The sequence below is a fragment of the Dermacentor silvarum genome, chromosome 1 (assembly GCF_013339745.2).
Source record: "Dermacentor silvarum isolate Dsil-2018 chromosome 1, BIME_Dsil_1.4, whole genome shotgun sequence".
Lineage (NCBI taxonomy): Eukaryota > Metazoa > Arthropoda > Arachnida > Ixodida > Ixodidae > Dermacentor > Dermacentor silvarum.
Window position 1 is genome coordinate 359839086 of NC_051154.1, and position 22992 is coordinate 359862077.

Sequence of the window (22992 nt, forward strand, 5' to 3'; positions counted from 1 at the left end):
GTAACATCGTTTGTGTAAAACGAAGAAGCGCCGAGCACTGACGTTTGTTTGCAGCAGCTTGGCTGCGAATACGAAGTATTCCGATAGTGCATGCAGAGTGGAAATCTGACTCCGACGCGTTGCACGGTAAATCGGTAAATCGGGCGCAAATCAGTTGTCTCCGAAACGCGACGGAGATCGCTGTTGCTCAAATCTATTACTTGTCAGTGAAACCGCATACGAGCGACGGCTGCAGGCGACGCAACGAGGATGTCGTCTGCTTCGATTAGTAAACATCGTTGTTACGGCGAGCTCGCAGTTTGTGAACTGCTGCCGGCAGTTGTACCACGACTTGTTTTGCTTCCATTACACAAACGGCCCGATTTCGGAGATTGAGCAGCCGCGCATTATACAGCCCAAACACCACGCCTTGCACTGCCACACGAAATCTTGTCGCATTAGCGTTTCCTGGGACACCGTATCGAAAAGTTTTGCGTATTTTCAAGCGTACAACCCACAGAAGGAGTACCAGCTCTCGTTTCGAGTTGAAGCGGCAATGGACATGCAAAACCACGACCACTCGACGGAATGGCGCACGGTTGTAGCAAAACACATCCTGACACATCGAGGTGCTCTCGACCGAGGAGAAGACGCGCTCCACCGCAACACACGGGCGACTTTCGGCGGCAGACGCAAGACGCACCGAGCACAAAATCGTGATTACCAATCATACATACACACTTATTATGCCGCCAAGTGTCGTGTTTTCGAGAATACGTGGGCTCATCTATAGGATCGGTGCAACTATATTTGCTTGTAGCATCAGGCAGTAATATATAAAGATGATAAAACGTGGCGATTCCTGGCGTGCTACAGCAGCAGGAGCTTCGGCCGAAGTGGAAGAGGCGCGTATACTGCTGCGTGAACGAAAGCGTAATAAAACAGATATGACCATGGTACGTACACAATTTTAGTATTACTCATCAAAGCAATCCACAATCAAATTATTCAACTGTCCGCCCAAACACTCCCATGGGGAGTTTCTAACCACGTGACCTGAAACTCCGTGGGGAGTATAATAAGGTCATGTCGTTTTTATACTCCGTCACTTAGCAACGGGAGCATAATGACGACATGTGCCGTCTTTACACCGCTATGACGGAGTAAATGATTAGGGCATGGGAGGATTTTAGGTTGATGAGCCGATAAAACTCCCATCTGAGCTAATTTTTGCTTACAGTGCGGGGACCTCTCGATCTGCAGTCGAATGCTCTACCACTGAGCTATGCCCCCGACGTCCGAGATGGAGAGAAGGCACGTTCCGGAGCTTCAGACACGAAAATATTGCAAATAAAAAATACGAAAGGGGGCACCCGGGTTTGAACCGGGGACCTCTCGATCTGCAGTCGAATGCTCTACCACTGAGCTATGCCTTTTTTTTTATTGCCGGTCTTTGACAATTTACAGAGCACACACTAGAGAACAATAGCACAAAAATAACTACAAAACATATTGGAAAACAGAAAAGCCACCTGTCCTACATGGACTGGCGTTGTCTAATTAAAATTCTTTTAAAGCTGCCAAAGGTTCTAGCCTCGACAGCCAATCGGGTACACAATCTTGTGTTTTCTTTATTGCAATAAAGCGAGACATACTCTCTCGAAAATAAATGCGCGCAGGCCTAGCGTCTGGGTCGCAATGGTACCCAGCCATCCTCGCCCGCCATAAACAGTGGAGACCCTGGAGCATTATTAAATCGTATGGAACTCCGTCCTCATTGTTTATCGCTAGGTACCTTATCCCATGCGAACTCAATGGAAAATCCTTCTTCATTGTCCGTTTTAGGACGTCCCAGAAGTAGACACCTTCCCAGCAATGCAAGAACACATGATCTATGGTTTCAGGTTGCTTGCAGATCAAGCAATATGAGCCCCATGGTACAAGGAAGCCACGTTCTTCCATGAACGTTTTCACTGACAGTGTTCCTGAGTGTAGCCTAAAAAAAGAATGTTTTTACCCCAGTAGGCACCTCCATTCTTTTCACCCGTTTAAGGACATCCTGTCCTGGTCCTCCACTGGATACCGCTCTGTACAATGGCACTGGGAATACAATATCACATACATCTCTATATAACGTCTTTCTTTTCACGCCAGATAAATAATCGAAAGAAAAACGCACAGAAAGAAAGCGCACACTATCAACAACTTCTTTTAGATAGCCGCGAATCGTTCCTGGCATACTGTTGGTACTAACAATGAGTTCCGGCAAAGCGGCTCTTAACCTGAGCTGTAATACCGTACGCAGAAATGGATCGCGCACATCCCGAAAAAACAAAAATCTATTGACAAGCTGTCTTACAAAAAGATGCGCCAAGCCCAGCCCCCCTTCCTTCACCCGCCTGAACAGGTTTGTTCGGCTACATCTTTCCCAGTTGGAGTCCAAGATAAAAACGGCGAACACTCTGTGCAACCTTTGCACGTTTACCCTTGAACAAAACAACGTCTGCATGACGTACCACAACTTCGTAATGAAAAACATATTACATACAGTTGCCCTTGCGAAAATGGACAGGTTGATGCCTTTCCACCTGTCTGCTTTTTCTCTTGTTTCTTTTATTTGGTTCGTCCCGTATCCCTCGCTATGTTTGTAACTGTCCATGGGAACACCGAGATACTTGGTAGGGATTTTCACCCAGCACACATTCGCAAAGTTGTCTGGGGCCGAAGACCACTCTCCGTGCCACAAACCGAGGGACTTACCCCAGTTCACTTTACTGCCCGTCACATCACAATACTGCTTCACAACGCGTATCGTTTCTGTTACACTTTCTCTGTTTCTACAACACACGGCTATATCATCTGCATATGCCAGGAGCTTGACTTCTGTGGCTGCCAAGCTATAACCTCGTATTTGCTCGTTCTCAATTATTGCCAAACACATCGTTTCTATGTAAATTGCAAACAAAAGAGGACTGAGGGGGCAGCCTTGACGCACAGAACGCATGACGTTAATGGGGTCCCCCAATGATTTATTCACAATTAAGCGTGTTGTGCAGTTCTGATACGCCAACGCCACTCCCTCAGTGATGATGGCACCTACATTAACGTGATCCAGAATGGCAAACAAAATATCATGAGACACACAGTCAAACGCTTTCTCGAGGTCAAGCTGGAGCACTGCGACGCCGTCGTAAGTGATGTCACAACACTCGAGCACGCACCGCATCGTGTGAATATTCGAAAAAATTGACCTCCCTTTGATCCCACACGTTTGGTGGTCTGCAACTATTTCTTTGATGACGCTTTGAAGTCTGGCTGCCAAAACCTTCATGAAAATCTTATAGTCAACATTGGTTAACGATATCGGCCTATAAGATGTCACGAGCCTAAGTTTCTCCGCTTTGTCACACTTAGGTATCAAGATGGTATGCGCTTTACCAAAAGAAGGCGGCAAAGCTTTGTTCACATACGCAGCGTTAAACAGGTCTGTTAGCAGGGGCGACAGTTCTTTCTTGAAGGCTTTATAAAAACATGCGCTGAGACCGTCAGGTCCGGGTGATTTGCCATTGTTCAAATCATTTATTGCTTTTTCGACTTCGTGCTCTCTGATATTCCCTTCTAATAGGTCCTTCGTGTCGTCACTCAATCGCGGCATGCGACTGAGAAAAACCTTTTTGAACTCATCTACATTGGCTTCTTGATATGCAAACAGTGACTGGTAATAGTCCAAAAACGCTCGGCCTATGCTCTTATTATCGTCGACAAGCGTGCCGTTCCACGAGATCTTATCGACATGATTACGTCGACCATGAGCTTTTTCAAGTCCAAGCGCCCTTTTGGTGGGCGTCTCCCCCGCTACTAATGCGTTTGCTCTTGCGCGCACAATCGCACCTTGATAGCGTGCTTTGTCCAACTGTTCAATTTGTTCTTTAATGGTTCGCATATCTTACTTATACGCCCCTGGCTCTTCGCACTCCAGCGCTGTCAGCTGATTAAGTATCTTTCGTAAGTGTCGTTCTTTAATTTCCCTCTCACACTTTAAGCAGCTTGATCTTTCTATTGCTTTCATTTTTACCTTCTGTTTGAACCATTCCCATTTCTCTGCTATTGTTTCAATACATTCATCGCTTAATTCCATAACGGCCTCGTGAATTGCGTCTACAAATGGGGCGTCTTTTAGTAGTAAGGCATTCATTTTCCATTAGTCCCAGTTGAAAGATTGACTCTTCTTCATTCCTATGGTACACATCACCAAGCAGTGATCGGAGAACGACCCAGGTGCAACAGAATAACTGTGGAACTTTGGAATCATGTCCTGTGACATGTACAAGCGGTCTAACCGCGCATGGCTACTGCCTTGAAATCGCGTATACATCACTTCCCTCTCTCCCTCCAGACACTCACATACATCGTCTAGTTCACTTTCACTAATCAGCCTAGACAATATATGACTGCTTTTATCGCGGATACCAGCATTATTCGATCTATCCCGAGCACTCAAAACACAGTTGAAATCTCCCCACAAAAGCATGCACTTTTCACTGCTAATATACTGAAAAATATTGGAAAAAAAATAATGCACGTTCTTCTACACCATTCGGCGCATATATGCATATGACTCGGAATTCAACTTCACAATAAACAAAATCGCACATAACAATCCTTCCTGACTGACCTGAAAACACACTTTGAACAACCAGTTCTCGTAACTTCTTAACCAACAGGACGCATCCGGCGGACGTCCCTACCGCGTGGCTCACGACCGCATAATATCTAGACGTGAAACGCCGCACCATGCTCCCGGTCTCCTCCTCCCCGTCTACCTTGGTCTCCTGGACAGCTAAAACGTCTATGTCGTGGTCAGTGACCAACCGTAGGACTTGACTTTGCCTACGGCTAGCTGCCAAGCCTCGCACGTTTAGTTTGGCAATACTGAGAGACGGTTCAGGTGCCATGCTGTACTAAAGAATGAGGTATGCCCAGGAGCATGGTGCTTACCTTTCACGACTAGCCCTCGGCTAGCCGACTCCGGGACCTTCCGGCTTGCCGGCGTTGTTCGTGGGAGGCGTTTTGTCGCCAGGCGTTCTCTCCGTCGGGATGTTGGGCTTTGGTTTGAAGCCTAATCGCCTCCCAAGAGGCGTCTTTGTCGGCGGCCCCTCCCTGGAACTCGTTGCACCCTCCTCTCGGTCCTTTGTATCGTCGTGGGTGCGCTTGACTGGAGCGGGAGTCGTAGTCCGGTAGCCGTCGTTGATTCCCTCGTCTTGTTCCATTGCCGCCGTGTCGTCAAAGGGTGCGTCTTCAGTAACGCCCCCCGTCACCTGCTCCGCAGCATTCGTGACTTGTGCCGACGCCCTCGGCTTCGTAGCAGCCTCAGCCACCTTGACGTCTGCGTTCACGGCCAACGAAGCACTGCTTGTCGCTAGTGGCACCAGGTCTCCGGCTCCTTTCGCAGCGTCCTCCGCCTCCACCACGTCCATGACGTGCTCCGCCGCAACGTCAGTCGCAGCAGGGCCCGTCACGGCGGCGTAGGATTTCACCCAGTCAGCGTCCACGTGGCCGAAACGTCTGCACCGTGAACAGCGGGGGACTTTACATTCACGGCGGACGTGTCCCGTGCCCTGGCAACGCAAGCACTGCATGGGACGGCCGGGAACAACTACCAAGGCCAACTCTCCGCCGACGCGGACCTGATGTGGAAGGTCCTCCACTTTAACGCCGCTCTTCAGCTTCAGCAGCACGGTCCTGGTGGTTGACGTCTTGTCCCCCATGCCTTGGACGCGCCACCTCTCCCGGCTTACCTCCTCCACCTTGCCGAAAGCCGCGAACGCCGTCCGGATGTCCTCGTCGGCCACGCCGTACAGAAGCCAGTGAAGCCTAAGCTTCACCTGCTGGTCCTGTGGGTCGACGATGACGCACCGTCGTCCCTTCACCTGGAGCTCCTTGTGGGCCACCAGTCGTTTTGTGGCGGTCGCATCCTTGAGGGTCACCGCCCAGACGTGGTTAATCTGGTACGCCCCTATGCATAGCACCTCCGGCAGCAAGCCTGTCGGCAGCAGGGCGTCCCTGAAATCCTCGACCTTGTAAGGTCTGGCACGCACATCACCGTGCAAAAACACGGTATTAATCGCCACTCGTCCTTGGGGCAGTTGAGGCAGAATAAACGGATATTCGTTGTCATCGTCGTTGGTCCTGTTACCGCGGCCAAAAGTGACCGCTGTCGCTGCCCTTGAAGAGGCCATGATCCTACGAACCGTCACGCTCGGTGGCCGGAAGCAGAATGATTGAGCTATGCCCCCGACGTCCGAGATGGAGAGAAGGCACGTTTCGGAGCTTCAGACACGAAAATATTGCAAATAAAAAAATAATAAAGGGGGCACCCGGGTTTGAATCGGGGGACCTCTCGATCTGCAGTCGAATGCTCTACCACTGAGCTATGCCCCCTTTTTTTTTATTGCCTGCTTTGACACCAAATGAACACACATATACATATATATACAAACAAATCACTGACACTAAAAATACATGGTCATATTAAAAATGCTTAAAGTTTACGAGTTCATCTAGAATAGCCACCCACTAAGGAGGGTCGGCTTGCGCACGATACTGTGCTCTTAGATTTGCAATGCTTGCAATTAAATTTTCCCGCACCGAACAAACTTTCACATCGACATGGCTTACTGCCATCCTTGTTTTCAATAAGCTGTGGAGGCTCAGGAGCATGAACATATCGCAAGGTGTTCCATCACTATTATCTGTGGGCAGAAACCGTATACCAAGTGGTGTAATTGGAAGTTCTTTTTTAAGTGTTCTCTGTAAAATGTCCCAATGGAAGACAGCGTCCCAACAATCTATGAATGTGTGATCGATAGTCTCCGGTTTTTTTACAGAGTGAGCAGTCAACACTCCATGGCACGTAAATACCTTTTTCGTGTAACCACGTTTTAACTGGCAAACAATTGGTATGTAGTTTAAAGAAGAAAGATTTTACTGTGGAATTAACAGGCATCCTTCTCACACGCTTCAAAACGTCATTTCCTGGACCTCCACAGTTAACAGCTCTGTATATTGGTGTAGGCAACATTACATCGATTAAGCTCCTCACGGTCATATGTTTTCGGAATTAAAACCATGTGGGCACTTCGAAAAGACGGCGGTAGTTGTTTTTTGTCGTACGCCTCCGCGAAGACATGATACAATATCTGTGATAACGCAGGCGCAAAAGCCTTATAGAATTCGGCACCCAGGCCATCCGGCCCCGGCGCTTTTCCTACAGCCATATGTTCTATCGCGTGTTCAATTTCTCGCTTGCTGATCGTCTCTTCTAATCTTTCTGTTACCTCTTTATCCAGTCGTGGCATGGCCTTCAAAAAGTTTGTTTGAAACCCAAGTCAACCGATCTCTTGTAACCAAATATTTTGCGGTAATGTTCTTCAAAAGCACGTTTGATCATTCCACACTCTGAAGTTATCTGATCATCGTACACTATTTGTTTGATTTCCTTTTTAAGGGCGTATCGCTTTTCGTCTGCCAGCGCGCGTTTATTTGGCTGCTCATCGACCCAAAATCTTTCGGCTCTTGCCCGGACTGTAGCAGCCCGATATTTTTCATCGTCAATAGCTTCTAGTTCTTTCTTCACTTTACTGATATGTCCTGTAAACATTCCTGGTTCGGCACTCTCCATTTCAAGCAGCAGTTCAAGTTGTCGTTGTAGCTCTTTTTCTTTCATTTTTTCATTGTGGCTCTTCACGCTACCCCTTTCTATCGCTATCATTTTAACCTTGATCTTTAGGTCCTCCCACGCTTCCGCATAGTGCGCTGGCTCCTTAGCTAGCACTTTTTCAATTTCCTCTTGTACTTTTTTAACGAAGCGCTCATCTTCAAGAAGCTTCCTATTAAATTTCCATAGGTACCAGTTGAATTTACGTTCTTTCGGTCGGGACCCAATTTCAAAGTGTACCATACTGTGATCACTGAAGGAGACTGGCTTCACACCATAGTTGCTGCATATTGGTACTATAGCAAGCGATACATACACTCTATCCAACCTCGCATGACTGTCACGTTGAAAATGCGTGTATTTTGGTTGTGTGGCGCTCATTAATAAGCGGCCAACATCTTCCATGTCATATTTCTGGACCAGGGTATTTAGCAAAAGAGAACTTTTATCGCGCACGAAGGTTCGCTTAGCGCGATCATCGGTATAGCATACGCAGTTGAAATCTCCCAACAATATAACATATCTTTCACACTTGAGATACTGTTCAAGCTCTGCGAAAAAGGCACTTCTCTCCTGCATATCGTTCGGCACATACACACAAATCAGTCTCCATTGATAACCGCTAAAAGAAAAATCATACACGATAAGCCGTCCAGTTTCATTAACCTTGAGAAATTGCTCTGTAATATCCAAACTTTTCCGCACCAAAAGAAGACAGCCACCGGACGTACCCACGGAATGGCATACGCATGCGTTGTAGTATGTTCTAAAAGGTGCCACCATGCGATCGGTTTGCTCTTCGCTTTCAACCTTTGTTTCCTGTATTGCTACAAGATCCAATTGATTCTCAGCACATAGGCGATTAACTTGGTACTGCTTTCGTCTTGCGGCAAGACCTCGAACGTTAACGGTTGCAACACGCAGTCCTCTAACCAAATCCCCTACCATAATAATTTGGAGCAAACTAATCGCACGGTTCCACACACCCCTCGCGCGCTAAACCTAGGCTAATCGAATCACGCGTACAATAAGGCAAACATACAACACTGCACTTTTCAATTGTGGTTTGGATGCGTACCTCAGATACGCAGTACATCCGCCTCCTCGTCTTCGTATCCATTGTGCGTGGTTCATCGCCCATTCGCCATGAAAGGCATGGGCTGGCGTCCTACACGAGTCTCGTGACCGCCGGTTTTCTATCCGGCGGAATGTTCGGCTTTGGTCGGAAAGTTGGCCGCCTTGTAACCACAGCCTTTGGCGGTGGTTCCTCGCTTGTAGGGTCTCCTGTGTGGTCTTGTTCACCAGTCGCTTGTTCACGACTCCTCTTCGTCACACTTCCACTGGTGGAAGCTACGTCCATTTCTTCATACTGTGGCCCTTCGCTGTCTTGATCCCCGGAGCTCTGTGCCTTTTGCGAGTCGCTGCCTTCCTTCACTTTCTCTTGCCTATCGCCCGCTCGCGAGTCAGGTTGCTCAGGGGGCGTCAGTTCAGGGGGCGTTTCCTGTACTTTCACATTCTGCGCGTCACCAGGGCATACTTCCTCGACTTCGGCTTCGTCCATAAGGAGTTCCGCCACTTCTTCCTTCTCTGCAGGGCCCGTCACACTCGCGTACGTTCTAACGCATTGTGACTCATCGTGTCCATAACGCCGGCAGAGCGCGCAGCGTGGAACGCGACATTCACGCCGTATATGCCCTGTGTTCCGGCACCGAAGGCAGAGCGCAGCTCGGCCTGGCGCGACAACCAATGCCTCCTCGCCTGCGACACGCAGCAAATGTGGCACGTCGTCCACGGTTAGGCCTTTCCGTAGTACCAAGGTGACAAGCCGTGTTGAAGAACTCTTGTCTTGCAGACCATGAACGCGCCACCGCTCCCGCTTAATCTCCTTAACAACGCCGTAAGGTTCCAAGGCCTCGCACACATCCTCATCTAGCAGGTTGTGGAGCAGCCAGTGAACCTTCAGGCGTATGGCTTGATTTCCAGGGTCGATAATCAGACAGCGACGCCCCTTCACCTTGACTTCTTTTTCTCGTAGCATTTCTTTCACCGCATCAGCATTCTTGAAAGTCACGGCCCGCACGTGACTCATTTTATAAGCCCCTAACGCATCTACGTCAGAGAGCACCTTCAAGTTTTCCAGCATGTCCCTGAAGTGTTCCACACGATACGGCCTTGCACTCACATCGGCATGTAAAAACAAAGTATTGGAAACAACTCGCCCAGTAGGTAATTGTGGCAGAAGTACTTGATATTCCGTGGAATCCTTGACAGTTGTCCTGGTACCGCGGCCCTGTTGGGCCGCTGAAGCCGCCCCGTTGTTATCGGAGCACATGTCACCCACGTCCGTTCACTACGGTGGCCGGAAGTGGAAACTGAGCTATGCCCCCGACGTCCGAAATGGAGAGAAGGCACGTTCCGGAGCTTCAGACACGAAAATATTGCAAATAAAAAAATAATAAAGGGGGCACCCGGGTTTGAACCGGGGACCTCTCGATCTGCAGTCGAATGCTCTACCACTGAGCTATGCTTTTTTTTTCTTTATTGCCGTCGTCGACGTACAAAATCAAATGTTACAAGTGATAAAACGTGCCAGCCACACTTTGGCCAACACAGCACTAAAATCTTTTCAGTGACACCAGTTCATCGAGTACATACATCCATTGTGGTGGATCAGGCAGTGATTTGTAAGCGTCTCTCACGTAAACAACACTCTCAATGAAGTGTTCTCGCACCGGAATTACAACCAAATCTGCATGTTCAAATTGCCTGCGAGTTTTCCACATAGCGTGGAGGCCCAGGACCATAATGAGGTCGTACGGTACTTGCTCTGAGGTATCTATTGGCAAAAAGCGTATCCCATACGGGTCCAGGGGTAACTGCTTCTCCAGCGTTCTCTGCAGAACGTCCCAGTGAAAGATCGGGTCCCAGCAATCTAGGAAAACATGTTCTATTGTTTCTGGTTTTTTACATAAAAAGCAGTCGATGTTCCAGGGGATGAAAATACCCTTGCTATGAAGCCAGGTCTTAACGGGAAGTGTGTTTGTATGTAATTTGAAAAGGAAAGACTTAGTTGATGGCCGTACTGGCATTTTCTTGACTCTTTTTAAAACGTCCTGTCCGGGGCCTCCACGGTGTGGGGAACGGTACAAAGGTACAGGTAGCATCGTGTCCACAAGATCTCTGTACAATTTTTTCTTTGTAACGGTGGACAGATACTGCTGTGAGAAACGCACATTTAACATCCTATATGACATCACCACTTCACGCAGGTATCCTTTCACAGTTCCCGGCATGTTCTGAGCCGACGAAACAACGAATCCCGGAAGAAGTCTGCCCAGCCGTACTTGTACTATTGTTCGAAGAAAGAGATCATTTTGATCCCGCAGAAACACAAAGCGTGACACAATTTGTCGCAAAAACAAGTGAACCAGACCAAGCCCACCTTTCTTGACCGGGAGAAACAAGTTTGTTCGACTCGTCCTCTCCCAGGTAGAGGCCCAAATGAAAGTGGCGAAAATGCGGTGAATTTTTTGTACGCTTACCCGCGCAGCACACAACACATTCATAACATACCATATCTTGGAAACTAAAAAGAGGTTGCAAACAGTGGCTCTAGAAAACATTGACAATTGCTTCCCTCTCCAACCGTCAGCCTTTTCCTTTGCTCTCGAAGCTTGGTCGAGCCAGTACGGTTCGGCCTCACGGTAACTTCCGAGAGGCACCCCCAGGTACTGTGTAGGCAACTTTGACCAATTCAATCGAGAAAAGGTCTCCGGCGTGTCTTTCCAACTCCCATGCCAGAAGCCATAACTTTTATCCCAATTTATCTGGGCTCCAGCTGAAACGCAAAATTTTTCGACTACAGTAGTTGCCTCTTTAATGCTGGCTTTATTTGTACAGAGAATCGCGATGTCGTCTGCATACGCCAATATTTTAACGTGTGCTGCCTGTAGTCGATAGCCTGCTATGCGGTCGTTGTTTTTAATGGCCAAACAGAGTGGCTCGAGATAAGCAGAAAACAGAAGGGGCGAAAGCGGGCATCCTTGACGCACCGACGAGAGCACACGAAAGCTATCGGTGAGCTCCCCATTAACAATGATTCGCGTTGAGCAGTCTTTGTACGCCATCGTTACGCCTTGCGTTATGACACTGCCAACGTTCGTATGTTCGAGTATGCATAGTAGAGCCTTGTGCGAGACTAGGTCGAAGGCTTTCGCCAAATCTATCTGCATCATCGCGACGTAATCGCCAATCGCGTCGCAGCACTCTAGCACACTTCGAACCACGTGTACATTTGTTGTAATACTGCGGCCTTTAATGCCACAAGTCTGGTGAGGCCCTACCAATGTTTTGATGACACTTTGCAGTCGTTTCGCTAAAACTTTCGTGAATATTTTGTAGTCAACGTTGGCTAGAGTTATCGGGCGATATGAGCCTGGCAACAAACGTTTCTTTTCGTCATCACTCTTCGGGATTAGCACAATATGCGAGGTTGTGAAAGACAAGGGCAATCTTTTTCGGTCATACGCTTCGCTGATAACAAGATGGAGGACATGAGCCAGCGCTGACTTAAACGTTTTATAGAAAGTAGCCCCTAAGCCATCAGGCCCAGGTGCTTTACCGGGCGCCAACTCGTCTATTGCGCACTCTATCTCACTCAGGGTAATTGGATGTTCTAGCCGTGCCTTAACTTCTTCATCGAGCTTTGGCATCAATGAAAGGAATTCCGTCTGGTAGCCATCTTGAGGTTCGCGTGGTTGACCTAAGAAGGCTTTGAAGTGATCGATGATCCCTTGTTTGATGTCGTTTTTGTCGGACGTGATGTCATTGCCTTTAGCTAGCTGGCGGATTCCCTTCCGACATGCGTACCTTTTCTCGTCCGAGAGAGCTCGTTTTGTTGGCGCTTCTCCCGCCCACAGCTTCTCAGACCTTGATCGCACAACGGCGGCTTTGTATTTCTCAGAGTCTATCCTTTCGAGTTCGGCTTTCACTTCCTTTATTTCGTTAACATACACACCAGGCTGGACAATTTCCATGCTGATGAAAAATTGCAGTTGCTGGCGAAGGTTCGTTTCTGCCTGTTTCAGGTTATGCCGAAGAACACTGCTTCTTTCAATAGCCATTGTTTTTAATTTCTGTTTAAATTCTTCCAATTTAATGGCGAAGCTTGCTAATTCGACTGAAATCAGGCTTTCTAATTCCTTCGCTACAGCATCAACGAAAGCATCGTCATCCAGCAACTGCGCGTTCAATTTCCAGAGGTCCCAGTTAAAGGTGTGTTTGATCTGTCTTTTCCCAAAGGTGGCAGTTACCAAGCAGTGATCGCTATAGGCAATGGGTTGCTCATCATATTCACAACACAAGGGCACCAATTCGGCTGACACATATAATCTATCTAGCCGAGCGTTGCTATCACGCTGGAAGTGCGTAAACTGCGGGTGAGTACCACTGGCGAAGACACTAGCGATATCTTCCAAGTCGTAATCGTGCACCACTGCATTTAGCAATTCAGCACTCTTATCGCGTACGTGTGAAAATTTTGCGCGGTCGTCAGCAGCGCATACACAGTTAAAATCGCCCAGCAGTATTACCACCTTGTCACATTTTACGTACTCTTAAAGACGCTCAAAGAAGGATCGCCGGTTTGTTTTAATATTCGGTGCGTAGACACAAATGACACGGAAATCCTTATCGCAAAAACAAAAATCAGCCACTAAAAGGCGCCCACTTTCACACGAAAACAGTGACTGCACACAAATGCCAAAGTTTCTTCGAATGAATACAGCGCAACCACCTGATCCACCAACAGCGTGAGAAACACTCACGTCAAAGTGCGCACGAAAATTGGACACCATTCTGTCGGTTAGTTCTTGGCTCTCTATTTTGGTTTCTTGGATTCCCACAAGATGCAAGTCATTATCTAAGAGTAGCCGGCTTAGCTGACATTGCCGCCTTCTTGCGCTGAGCCCTCGTACATTTAACGTGGCTACACGTAGGGCTCCTTCGATATTAGCTGCCACGACTACACGGTAGAATGGTGTCCATCACAGTTACGCAAGGGCGCGTGTTCATAATGACGCGCCGATAACCGCGTCGAGAGCCACAAGAGGGAACACAACCCGACCTCTCGAAAACAACACTCACATGCAACTCGGGCCCTCGTTCCTGACACATATCCAAGAGAATAGCGCTCAGGGTGACGGCCATTGCACTCACGAACCCCCCAACCCGCCTCAAGCAAAGCACAGTACAGAACTACGGAGGCGGTTTACCCGCCTGCCGTGGATCGGCCGTAATGTTCGGCCGCAGCTTCAAGGTTGGTCTCCTCATACCTGGCGCTTTGGGCGGTGGCTCGTCTTCGCCGCTGCTGTCCTGCGTCGTAGCCAGGCTATCGGTCTGGTCGCGCGGACGGGTATGGGTGTCCATGTCTTCATGTTCAGGGGGGGGTGGAGGCCGCTCCCGGATCAGGTGGGCTCTCTTCCTCACGGTTCGGCATGGCTACAGTGCCCTCCACTTGTTCTTGCTGTTCAGTGGCGACGGCTTCATCGACATGTTGCCCCTGTTTCTGAAGTCGTGCCTCCGACTCTGCCACCTCGCCAGCTGCTTCCTTAGCCGTGGTCGATGTGTCTTCCATATCCACCTCGTCCATGAGTAGGGCGGAGTTGTCGTCGTTGCTCACGGGTCCGGTCACGCTTGCGTACGTCCGCTCGCACTGGCTCTCTTCGTGACCGAAGCGTCGGCACGCACCACACCGCGGTATGCGGCAGTCGCGACGAATATGGCCTGTTCCGCGGCAGCGTAGGCAGAGAGGGGCCCTGCCCGGCACAACCACGAGAGCCAGCTCGCCGGCGACGCTCACCTGGTGCGGGAGGTCGTCAAGCATTACGCCCGGCTTCAACTTGAGCGTAACCAGTCTTGTAGTAGAGTTCTTGTCAGCCACGCCATGCACCCGCCACCGGTCGCGGGCGACGTCCGTGACCTTTCCAAACGGCGCGAAGGCAAGACGCACGTCCTCGTCAGGAACGGTGTGCAGCAGCCAATGCACTTTTAGGCGTACGTCCTGGTTGGCGGGGTCAATGACGAGGCATCGGCCCTTCTTGACCTGTAGCTCACCAACATTGACGATCTTCTTCACAGCTTCGTTGTCTTTGAAGGTCACGGCCCAAACATGGCTCATACGGTAGGCCCCGAGAGCCACCACTTCCGGCAGGAGCGATAACGGGGCGAGCGCATCGCGGAAATCTTCCACCCGGTATGGGCGGGCCCTGATATCACAATGTAAAAAACTGTGTTCACAACAAAACGCCCTGTTGGCAAACTCGGCAAAACAACTTGGTACTCGTTGTCCGCAACGACACTCCTGTTACCGCGGCCGCTCTGGGCCGCTGAAGCCGCTCCTACGGAGCCCGTCCTCATGCGTCCGTCAAGCTCGGTGGCCGGAAGCAGAAACCACTGAGCTATGTCCCCGACGTCCGAGATGGAGAGGAGGCACGTTCCTATGAGCTTCAGACACGAAAATATTGCAAATGAAAAAATAATAAAGGGGGCACCCGGGTTTGAACCGGGGACCTCTCGATCTGCAGTCGAATGCTCTACCACTGAGCTATGCCCCCGACGTCCGAGAAGTAGAGAAGGCACGTTCCTATGAGCTTCAGGCACGAAAATATTGCAAATAAAAAAATAATAAAGGGGGCACCCGGGTTTGAACCGGGGACCTCTCGATCTGCAGTCGAATGCTCTACCACTGAGCTATGCCCCCGACGTCCGAGATGGAGAGAAGGCACGTTCCGGAGCTTCAGACACGAAAATATTGCAAATAAAAAAATAATAAAGGGTGCACCCGGGTTTGAACCGGGGACCTCTCGATCTGCAGTCGAATGCTCTACCACTGAGCTATGCCCCCGACGTCCGAGATGGAGAGAAGGCACGTTCCTATGAGCTTCAGACACGAAAATATTGCAAATGAAAAAATAATAAAGGGGGCACCCGGGTTTGAACCGGGGACCTCTCGATCTGCAGTCGAATGCTCTACCACTGAGCTATGCCCTTTTTTTTATTTATTGCCGGTCTTTGACAATGTACAATGCACACAGTATAGAAACAGACATCACAGAAAGAACACCTACAGAACATACTGAAAAACATGAAAGCCATCAGCCCAACATGGACTGGCGTTGTCAAACTAAAATTCTTTTAAAGCTGTCAGAGATTCTATCCTTGACAGCCAATCGGGTACAATATCTTGCATTTTCTTAATTTCAATGAAACGAGACATGCTTTCTCGAAAATAAATACGAGCAGGCCTAGCATCTGGGTCGCAATGGTACCCAGCCATTCGTGCCCGCCATAAACAGTGGAGGCCATTGAGCATAATTAGGTCGTATGGAACCCCGTCCTCATTCTCAATCGGTAAGTACCTGATCCCATGCGGATTCAACGGAAACTCCTTCTTGATTGTCCGTTTTAGGACGTCCCAGAAGTACACCCCTTCCCAGCAATGCAGAAACACATGATCTACAGTTTCAGGTTGCTTGCAAATCAAGCAGTGTGGGCCCCATGGAACAAGGAAGCCGCGTTCTTCCATGAATGTCTTCACTGACAGTGTTCCTGTGTGTAGCCTAAAGAAGAATGTTTTTGCCCCAGTAGGCACCTCCATTCTTTTCACCCGTTTAAGGACATCCTGTCCTGGTCCCCCACTGTATATCGCTCTGTACAATGGCACTGGAAAAATAATATCGCATACATCTTTATATAATGTCTTTCTTTTCACGGCAGATAAATAATCGAAAGAAAAACGCACAGAAAGAAAGCGCACACTGTCGACTACCTCTTTAAGATAGCCGCGAATCGTTCCTGGCATACTAGTGGTACTAACAATGAGCGCCGGCAGCGCAGCTCTTAATCTGAGCTGTAATACCTTACGCAGAAAAGGATCACGCACATCTCGAAAAAACAAAAATCTATTGACAAGCTGTCGTACAAAAAGATGCGCCAAGCCCAGGCCACCTTCCTTCACCCGCCTGAACAGATTTGTTCGGCTACATCTTTCCCAGCTAGATTCCCAGATAAAAACGGCGAACACTATGTGCAACTTTTGTACGTTTACCCTTGAACAAAATAACGTCTGCATGACGTACCACAACTTTGTAATGAAAAACATATTGCATACAGTTGCCCTTGAAAAATGGACAGGTTGATGCCTTTCCACCTGTCTGCTTTTTCTCTTGTTTCTTTTATTTGGTTTGTCCAGTATTCCTCGCTCTGTTTGTAGCTGTCCAAGGGAACGCCGAGATACTTGGTAGGGGTTTTCACCCAGCTCACATTCGCAAAATTGTCCGGGGACGAGGACCACTCTCCGTGCCACAATCCGAGGGACTTACCCCAGTTCACTTTACTGCCCGTCACATCACAAAACTGTTTCACAACGCATATTGTTTCCGTTACACTTTCTCTGTTTGTACAACAGACGGCGATATCATCTGCATATGCCAGGAGCTTGACTTCTGTGGCTGCCAAGCTATAACCTCGTATTTGATCATTCTCAGTTATCGCCAAACACATCGTTTCAATGTAAACTGCAAACAAAAGAGGACTGAGGGGGCAGCCTTGACGCACAGAACGCATGACGTTAATGGGGGCCCCCAATGATTTATTCACAATTAAGCGTGTTGTGCAGTTCTGATGCGCCAATGCCACTCCCTCAGTGATGATGGCACCTGCATTAACGTGATCCAGAATGGCAAACAAAATATCATGAGACACACAGTCAAAAGCTTTCTCTAGGTCAAGCTGGAGCACTGCGACGCCATCGCAAGTGATGTCACAGCACTCGAGCACGCACCGCATCGTGTGAATATTCGAAAAAATTGACCTCCCTTTGATCCCACACGTTTGGTGGTCTGCGACGATTTCTTTGATGACGCTTTGAAGTCTGGCTGCCAAAACCTTCATGAAAATCTTATAGTCGACATTGGTTAAAGATATCGGCCTATAAGATGTCACGAGCCTAAGTTTCTCCGCTTTGTCACTCTTAGGTATCAAGATGGTATGCGCTTTACTAAAAGAAGGCGGCAAAGCTTTGTTCACATACGCGGCGTTAAACAGGTCTGTTAGCAGGGGCGACAGTTCTTTCTTGAAGGCTTTATAAAAACACGCGCTCAGACCGTCAGGTCCGGGTGATTTGCCATTGTTCAAATCATTTATTGCTTTTTCGACTTCGTGTTCTCTTATATTGCCTTCTAATAGGTCCTTCGTGTCGTCACTTAATCGCGGCATGCGACTGAGAAAGACCCTTTTGAACTCATCTACATTGGCTTCTTGATATGCAAACAATGACTGGTAATACTCTAAAAACGCTCGGCCTATGCTCTTATTATCGTCGACGAGTGTGCCATTCCACGAGATCTTATCGACATGATTACGTCGACCATGAGCTTTTTCAAGTCCAAGCGCCCTTTTGGTGGGCGTCTCCCCCGCTACTAATGCGTTTGCTCTTGCGCGCACAATCGCACCTTGATAGCGTTCTTTGTTCAACTGTTCGATTTTTTCTTTGATGGTTCGCATATCTTGCTTATACGCCCCTGGCTCTTCGCACTCCAGCGCTATCAGCTGATTAAGTATCTTTCGTAAGTCTCGTTCTTTCATTTCCCTCTCAAACTTTAAGCAGCTAGATCTTTCTATTGCTTTCATTTTTACCTTCTGTTTGAACCATTCCCATTTCTCTGCTATTGTTTCAATACATTCATCGCTTACTTCCATAACGGCCTCATGAATTGCGTCTACAAATGGCGCGTCTTTTAGAAGTAAGGCATTCATTTTCCATTGGTCCCAGTTAAAAGATTGACTCTTCTTCTTCATTCCTATGGTACACATCACCAAGCAGTGATCGGAGAACGACACAGGTGCAACAGAATAACTGTGGCACTTTGGAATCATGTCCTGTGACATGTACAAGCGGTCTAACCGCGCATGGCTACTGCCTTGAAATCGCGTATACATCACTTCCCGCTCCCCCTCCAGACACTCACATACATCGTCTAGTTCACTTTCGCTGATCAGCCTAGACAATATATGACTGCTTTTATCGCGGATACCACCATTATTGCATCTATCCCGAGCACTCAAAACACAGTTGAAATCCCCCAACAAAAGCATGCACTTTTCACTGCTAATATACTGAAAAAGACTCGAAAAAAATAATGCACGTTCTTCTACCCCATTTGGCGCATATATGCATATAACTCGGAATTCAACTTTACAAAACACAAAATCGCAAATAACAATCCTTCCCGACGGACATGAAAACACACTTTGAACAACCAGGTCTCGTAACTTCTTAACAAACAGGACACATCCAGCGGACGTCCCTACCGCGTGGCTCACGACTGCATAATATCTAGTCGTGAAACGCCGCACCATGCTCCCGGTCTCTTCCTCCCCGTCTACCTTGGTCTCCTGGACAGCTAAAACGTCTATGTCGTAGTCAGTGATCAACCTTAGTATTTGACATTGCCTACGGCTAGCCGCCAAGCCTCGCACGTTTAGTGTGGCAATGCTGAGAGATGGGTCAGGTGCCATGCTGTACTAAAGAATGAAGTAGGCCCGGAGCATGGTGCTTACACTGAGCTATGCCCCCGACGTCCGAGATGGAGAGAAGGCACGTTCCTATGAGCTTCAGACACGAAAATATTGCAAATTAAAAAATAATAAAGGGGGCACCCGGGTTTGAACCGGGGACCTCTCGATCTGCAGTCGAATGCTCTACCACTGAGCTATGCCCCCGACGTTCGAGATGGAGAGGAGGCACGTTCCTATGAGCTTCAGACACGAAAATATTGCAAATTAAAAAATAATAAAGGGGGCACCCGGGTTTGAACCGGGGACCTCTCGATCTGCAGTCGAATGCTCTACCACTGAGCTATGCCCCCGACGTCCGAGATGGAGAGAAGGCACGTTCCTATGAGCTTCAGACACGAAAATATTGCAAATTAAAAAATAATAAAGGGGGCACCCGGGTTTGAACCGGGGACCTCTCGATCTGCAGTCGAATGCTCTACCACTGAGCTATGCCCCCGACGTCCGAGATGGAGAGGAGGCACGTTCCTATGAGCTTCAGACACGAAAATATTGCAAATGAAAAAATAATAAAGGGGGCACCCGGGTTTGAACCGGGGACCTCTCGATCTGCAGTCGAATGCTCTACCACTGAGCTATGCCCCCGACGTCCGAGAAGTAGAGAAGGCACGTTCCTATGAGCTTCAGACACGAAAATATTGCAAATGAAAAAATAATAAAGGGGGCACCCGGGTTTGAACCGGGGACCTCTCGATCTGCAGTCGAATGCTCTACCACTGAGCTATGCCCCCGACGTCCGAGATGGAGAGAAGGCACGTTCCTATGAGCTTCAGACACGAAAATATTGCAAATTAAAAAATAATAAAGGGGGCACCCGGGTTTGAACCGGGGACCTCTCGATCTGCAGTCGAATGCTCTACCACTGAGCTATGCCCCGACGTTCGAGATGGAGAGGAGGCACGTTCCTATGAGCTTCAGACACGAAAATATTGCAAATTAAAAAATAATAAAGGGGGCACCCGGGTTTGAACCGGGGACCTCTCGATCTGCAGTCGAATGCTCTACCACTGAGCTATGCCCCCGACGTCCGAGATGGAGAGAAGGCACGTTCCTATGAGCTTCAGACACGAAAATATTGCAAATTAAAAAATAATAAAGGGGGCACCCGGGTTTGAACCGGGGACCTCTCGATCTGCAGTCGAATGCTCTACCACTGAGCTATGCCCCCGACGTCCGAGATGGAGAGAAGGCACGTTCCTATGAGCTTCAGACACGAAAATATTGCAAATGAAAAAATAATAAAGGGGGCACCCGGGTTTGAACCGGGGACCTCTCGATCTGCAGTCGAATGCTCTACCACTGAGCTATGCCCCCGACGTCCGAGATGGAGAGAAGGCACGTTCCTATGAGCTTCAGACACGAAAATATTGCAAATTAAAAAATAATAAAGGGGGCACCCGGGTTTGAACCGGGGACCTCTCGATCTGCAGTCGAATGCTCTACCACTGAGCTATGCCCCCGACGTCCGAGATGGAGAGAAGGCACGTTCCTATGAGCTTCAGACACGAAAATATTGCAAATGAAAAAATAATAAAGGGGGCACCCGGGTTTGAACCGGGGACCTCTCGATCTGCAGTCGAATGCTCTACCACTGAGCTATGCCCCCGACGTCCGAGATGGAGAGAAGGCACGTTCCTATGAGCTTCAGACACGAAAATATTGCAAATTAAAAAATAATAAAGGGGGCACCCGGGTTTGAACCGGGGACCTCTCGATCTGCAGTCGAATGCTCTACCACTGAGCTATGCCCCCGACGTTCGAGATGGAGAGGAGGCACGTTCCTATGAGCTTCAGACACGAAAATATTGCAAATTAAAAAATAATAAAGGGGGCACCCGGGTTTGAACCGGGGACCTCTCGATCTGCAGTCGAATGCTCTACCACTGAGCTATGCCCCCGACGTCCGAGATGGAGAGGAGGCACGTTCCTATGAGCTTCAGACACGAAAATATTGCAAATGAAAAAATAATAAAGGGGGCACCCGGGTTTGAACCGGGGACCTCTCGATCTGCAGTCGAATGCTCTACCACTGAGCTATGCCCCCGACGTCCGAGAAGTAGAGAAGGCACGTTCCTATGAGCTTCAGACACGAAAATATTGCAAATGAAAAAATAATAAAGGGGGCACCCGGGTTTGAACCGGGGACCTCTCGATCTGCAGTCGAATGCTCTACCACTGAGCTATGCCCCCGACGTCCGAGATGGAGAGGAGGCACGTTCCTATGAGCTTCAGACACGAAAATATTGCAAATAAAAAAATAATAAAGGGGGCACCCTGGTTTGAACCGGGGACCTCTCGATCTGCAGTCGAATGCTCTACCACTGAGCTATGCCCCCGACGTCCGAGATGGAGAGGAGGCACGTTCCTATGAGCTTCAGACACGAAAATATTGCAAATAAAAAAATAATAAAGGGGGCACCCGGTTTTGAACCGGGGACCTCTCGATCTGCAGTCGAATGCTCTACCACTGAGCTATGCCCCCGACGTCCGAGATGGAGAGGAGGCACGTTCCTATGAGCTTCAGACACGAAAATATTGCAAATAAAAAAATAATAAAGGGGGCACCCTGGTTTGAACCGGGGACCTCTCGATCTGCAGTCGAATGCTCTACCACTGAGCTATGCCCCCGACGTCCGAGATGGAGAGGAGGCACGTTCCTATGAGCTTCAGACACGAAAATATTGCAAATAAAAAAATAATAAAGGGGGCACCCTGGTTTGAACCGGGGACCTCTCGATCTGCAGTCGAATGCTCTACCACTGAGCTATGCCCCCGACGTCCGAGATGGAGAGGAGGCACGTTCCTATGAGCTTCAGACACGAAAATATTGCAAATAAAAAATAATAAAGGGGGCACCCTGGTTTGAACCGGGGACCTCTCGATCTGCAGTCGAATGCTCTACCACTGAGCTATGCCCCCGACGTCCGAGATGGAGAGGAGGCACGTTCCTATGAGCTTCAGACACGAAAATATTGCAAATAAAAAAATAATAAAGGGGGCACCCGGTTTTGAACCGGGGACCTCTCGATCTGCAGCCGAATGCTCTACCACTGAGCTATGCCCCTTTTTTTTTCTTTATTGCCAGTTCTCGACAGGTTCACCGACACACTGTCAGCAAAACAAACAAAATGCATAACTAGGACACGAAAATACAGAACAAAAAAAAACAAGCTCTTACATAGCAGCCAGCATGACTTGGCTGACTTTGTCTTTTAAAATTCCTTTAAGGATGCCAAGGCCTCTACCCTTGGTAGCCAATCAGGCACATCAACTTGTGCTTTTTTCACCTCCAGGAAGCGTGACATGTGTTCATGGAAATGTATGCGCGCAGGCCGCGCTTCTGGGTCACAATAGAAGCCTTGCATTCGGGATCGCCATAGACAGTAGAGGCCAGTCAGCATGATGAGGTCAAATGGGACCCCATCCTCATTATCCAGTGGTAGAAATCTTATGCCCTGCGGATGTAAGGGCAATTCTTTCTTCATTGTTCTTTGCAGAACGTCCCAAAAGTACACCCCCTCCCAACAATGTATGAAAACATGGTCTACTGTTTCAGGCTTTTTACAAATCAGACAGTTTGACCCCCACGGCTTGTAAAACCCGCGTTCTTCTAAGAAGGTTCTCACTGTCAGGGTGCCAGTGTGAAGCTTGAAGAAGAAAGA

General features: G+C 48.6%; 28 non-coding genes across 28 annotated transcripts; all 28 read right to left on the reverse strand.

The window, feature by feature from the left end:
- Nucleotides 1-1343: 1343 nt before the first annotated feature.
- Nucleotides 1344-1415, reverse strand: Trnac-gca (transfer RNA cysteine (anticodon GCA)). Its single transcript has one exon. It is a non-coding gene; the product is annotated as a tRNA-Cys (tRNA).
- Nucleotides 1416-6347: 4932 nt separating this feature from the next.
- Trnac-gca (transfer RNA cysteine (anticodon GCA)) lies at nt 6348-6420 on the reverse strand. Its single transcript has one exon. It is a non-coding gene; the product is annotated as a tRNA-Cys (tRNA).
- A 3732-nt stretch (nt 6421-10152) lies between these two features.
- Trnac-gca (transfer RNA cysteine (anticodon GCA)) lies at nt 10153-10227 on the reverse strand. Its single transcript has one exon. It is a non-coding gene; the product is annotated as a tRNA-Cys (tRNA).
- A 5010-nt stretch (nt 10228-15237) lies between these two features.
- Trnac-gca (transfer RNA cysteine (anticodon GCA)) lies at nt 15238-15309 on the reverse strand. The gene has a single exon. It is a non-coding gene; the product is annotated as a tRNA-Cys (tRNA).
- Nucleotides 15310-15383: 74 nt separating this feature from the next.
- Trnac-gca (transfer RNA cysteine (anticodon GCA)) lies at nt 15384-15455 on the reverse strand. Its single transcript has one exon. It is a non-coding gene; the product is annotated as a tRNA-Cys (tRNA).
- A 72-nt stretch (nt 15456-15527) lies between these two features.
- Trnac-gca (transfer RNA cysteine (anticodon GCA)) lies at nt 15528-15599 on the reverse strand. Its single transcript has one exon. It is a non-coding gene; the product is annotated as a tRNA-Cys (tRNA).
- A 71-nt stretch (nt 15600-15670) lies between these two features.
- Nucleotides 15671-15745, reverse strand: Trnac-gca (transfer RNA cysteine (anticodon GCA)). Its single transcript has one exon. It is a non-coding gene; the product is annotated as a tRNA-Cys (tRNA).
- A 3660-nt stretch (nt 15746-19405) lies between these two features.
- On the reverse strand, nt 19406-19477 carry Trnac-gca (transfer RNA cysteine (anticodon GCA)). The gene has a single exon. It is a non-coding gene; the product is annotated as a tRNA-Cys (tRNA).
- Nucleotides 19478-19551: 74 nt separating this feature from the next.
- Nucleotides 19552-19623, reverse strand: Trnac-gca (transfer RNA cysteine (anticodon GCA)). The gene has a single exon. It is a non-coding gene; the product is annotated as a tRNA-Cys (tRNA).
- A 74-nt stretch (nt 19624-19697) lies between these two features.
- Nucleotides 19698-19769, reverse strand: Trnac-gca (transfer RNA cysteine (anticodon GCA)). Its single transcript has one exon. It is a non-coding gene; the product is annotated as a tRNA-Cys (tRNA).
- A 74-nt stretch (nt 19770-19843) lies between these two features.
- On the reverse strand, nt 19844-19915 carry Trnac-gca (transfer RNA cysteine (anticodon GCA)). The gene has a single exon. It is a non-coding gene; the product is annotated as a tRNA-Cys (tRNA).
- Nucleotides 19916-19989: 74 nt separating this feature from the next.
- On the reverse strand, nt 19990-20061 carry Trnac-gca (transfer RNA cysteine (anticodon GCA)). The gene has a single exon. It is a non-coding gene; the product is annotated as a tRNA-Cys (tRNA).
- Nucleotides 20062-20135: 74 nt separating this feature from the next.
- On the reverse strand, nt 20136-20207 carry Trnac-gca (transfer RNA cysteine (anticodon GCA)). Its single transcript has one exon. It is a non-coding gene; the product is annotated as a tRNA-Cys (tRNA).
- A 73-nt stretch (nt 20208-20280) lies between these two features.
- Trnac-gca (transfer RNA cysteine (anticodon GCA)) lies at nt 20281-20352 on the reverse strand. The gene has a single exon. It is a non-coding gene; the product is annotated as a tRNA-Cys (tRNA).
- Nucleotides 20353-20426: 74 nt separating this feature from the next.
- Nucleotides 20427-20498, reverse strand: Trnac-gca (transfer RNA cysteine (anticodon GCA)). The gene has a single exon. It is a non-coding gene; the product is annotated as a tRNA-Cys (tRNA).
- A 74-nt stretch (nt 20499-20572) lies between these two features.
- Nucleotides 20573-20644, reverse strand: Trnac-gca (transfer RNA cysteine (anticodon GCA)). The gene has a single exon. It is a non-coding gene; the product is annotated as a tRNA-Cys (tRNA).
- Nucleotides 20645-20718: 74 nt separating this feature from the next.
- On the reverse strand, nt 20719-20790 carry Trnac-gca (transfer RNA cysteine (anticodon GCA)). Its single transcript has one exon. It is a non-coding gene; the product is annotated as a tRNA-Cys (tRNA).
- Nucleotides 20791-20864: 74 nt separating this feature from the next.
- On the reverse strand, nt 20865-20936 carry Trnac-gca (transfer RNA cysteine (anticodon GCA)). Its single transcript has one exon. It is a non-coding gene; the product is annotated as a tRNA-Cys (tRNA).
- Nucleotides 20937-21010: 74 nt separating this feature from the next.
- On the reverse strand, nt 21011-21082 carry Trnac-gca (transfer RNA cysteine (anticodon GCA)). Its single transcript has one exon. It is a non-coding gene; the product is annotated as a tRNA-Cys (tRNA).
- A 74-nt stretch (nt 21083-21156) lies between these two features.
- Nucleotides 21157-21228, reverse strand: Trnac-gca (transfer RNA cysteine (anticodon GCA)). Its single transcript has one exon. It is a non-coding gene; the product is annotated as a tRNA-Cys (tRNA).
- A 74-nt stretch (nt 21229-21302) lies between these two features.
- Nucleotides 21303-21374, reverse strand: Trnac-gca (transfer RNA cysteine (anticodon GCA)). The gene has a single exon. It is a non-coding gene; the product is annotated as a tRNA-Cys (tRNA).
- Nucleotides 21375-21448: 74 nt separating this feature from the next.
- On the reverse strand, nt 21449-21520 carry Trnac-gca (transfer RNA cysteine (anticodon GCA)). Its single transcript has one exon. It is a non-coding gene; the product is annotated as a tRNA-Cys (tRNA).
- Nucleotides 21521-21594: 74 nt separating this feature from the next.
- Trnac-gca (transfer RNA cysteine (anticodon GCA)) lies at nt 21595-21666 on the reverse strand. Its single transcript has one exon. It is a non-coding gene; the product is annotated as a tRNA-Cys (tRNA).
- Nucleotides 21667-21740: 74 nt separating this feature from the next.
- Nucleotides 21741-21812, reverse strand: Trnac-gca (transfer RNA cysteine (anticodon GCA)). Its single transcript has one exon. It is a non-coding gene; the product is annotated as a tRNA-Cys (tRNA).
- A 74-nt stretch (nt 21813-21886) lies between these two features.
- On the reverse strand, nt 21887-21958 carry Trnac-gca (transfer RNA cysteine (anticodon GCA)). Its single transcript has one exon. It is a non-coding gene; the product is annotated as a tRNA-Cys (tRNA).
- A 74-nt stretch (nt 21959-22032) lies between these two features.
- On the reverse strand, nt 22033-22104 carry Trnac-gca (transfer RNA cysteine (anticodon GCA)). The gene has a single exon. It is a non-coding gene; the product is annotated as a tRNA-Cys (tRNA).
- Nucleotides 22105-22177: 73 nt separating this feature from the next.
- Nucleotides 22178-22249, reverse strand: Trnac-gca (transfer RNA cysteine (anticodon GCA)). Its single transcript has one exon. It is a non-coding gene; the product is annotated as a tRNA-Cys (tRNA).
- A 74-nt stretch (nt 22250-22323) lies between these two features.
- On the reverse strand, nt 22324-22395 carry Trnac-gca (transfer RNA cysteine (anticodon GCA)). Its single transcript has one exon. It is a non-coding gene; the product is annotated as a tRNA-Cys (tRNA).
- Between the last annotated feature and the right edge of the window lie 597 nt (nt 22396-22992).